The 601-nt window shown below is 56.2% G+C and overlaps 2 protein-coding genes across 2 annotated transcripts in view; one reads left to right on the top strand and one right to left on the bottom strand.

Moving 5' to 3' along the window:
* Positions 1 to 601, bottom strand: part of LOC103619911 (RING finger protein 113A) — a 24,273-nt gene that overhangs the window by 8,724 nt on the left and 14,948 nt on the right. The gene's annotated exons all lie outside the window — the stretch shown is intronic.
* The window catches only part of LIMD2 (LIM domain containing 2), an 11,544-nt gene continuing 11,136 nt past the window's right edge, over positions 194 to 601 (top strand). Inside the window, exon 1 of the mRNA XM_017740528.1 lies at positions 194 to 298. The gene's annotated coding sequence lies outside the window, so the exon portion shown is untranslated. The remainder of the gene's footprint in view (positions 299 to 601) is intronic.

The following is a 601-nucleotide window of genomic DNA, read 5'->3' as shown; positions in this document are numbered from 1 at the left end:
TGTTTTAACTATTAATATCTGTATTTGTTTCTGATGTTTTGTCCTGTTCCTGGGGAAATCCCAGCCCTCCAAACACCAGGGGAAGCTGCCTTTATAGTCCAGGCAGTGCTTTTGCTTGGCCCATGGGACCTGGCCCTGGCAGATCCACCACCCACCTTACAGAGCCCCACTCCCATGCTCAGCTCATCAGCTTTCCATGGAATAAACCCTGGATTTCTGAAACCATCACAGCTCAGTTTTGCCCCTCTGGGGGTGAGGAGTGGGGAGCACTGGAATCCTCCTTTCCTGCTGCTGCCTGGTAAGATCCTTCCTCTGCAAACAGTGAGTTGGGGTGCACGTGTGGGAAATTTGGCTTTTGCAGACCCTGGAGGGATGAATTCTTTGGGATGCTGCAGGATACCTTAGCAGGGTGGGCGAGTGCCACGCGGAGAGAGCCCAAGGCCGTGTCCAAAGCCTGGAGCGAAGCCAATCTGCACACGCAGTTCATGGGAGAGAGGCTGGAAAAGCTAATTACGCCGGGGGGGTAATTGCACCCTCTGCCAGAAAGCGGAAGAGCCGCTCCCGGGGTCGGCGGTGTCGGATCGGGGGGGCTGCGGGCGGG

The sequence above is a fragment of the Corvus brachyrhynchos genome, unplaced genomic scaffold, assembly GCF_000691975.1.
Source record: "Corvus brachyrhynchos isolate BGI_N302 unplaced genomic scaffold, ASM69197v1 scaffold47, whole genome shotgun sequence".
Taxonomy (NCBI): Eukaryota; Metazoa; Chordata; class Aves; order Passeriformes; family Corvidae; genus Corvus; species Corvus brachyrhynchos.
Note: the sequence above shows the minus strand (reverse complement) of the source record. Positions and strands in the feature narration are given on the sequence as shown.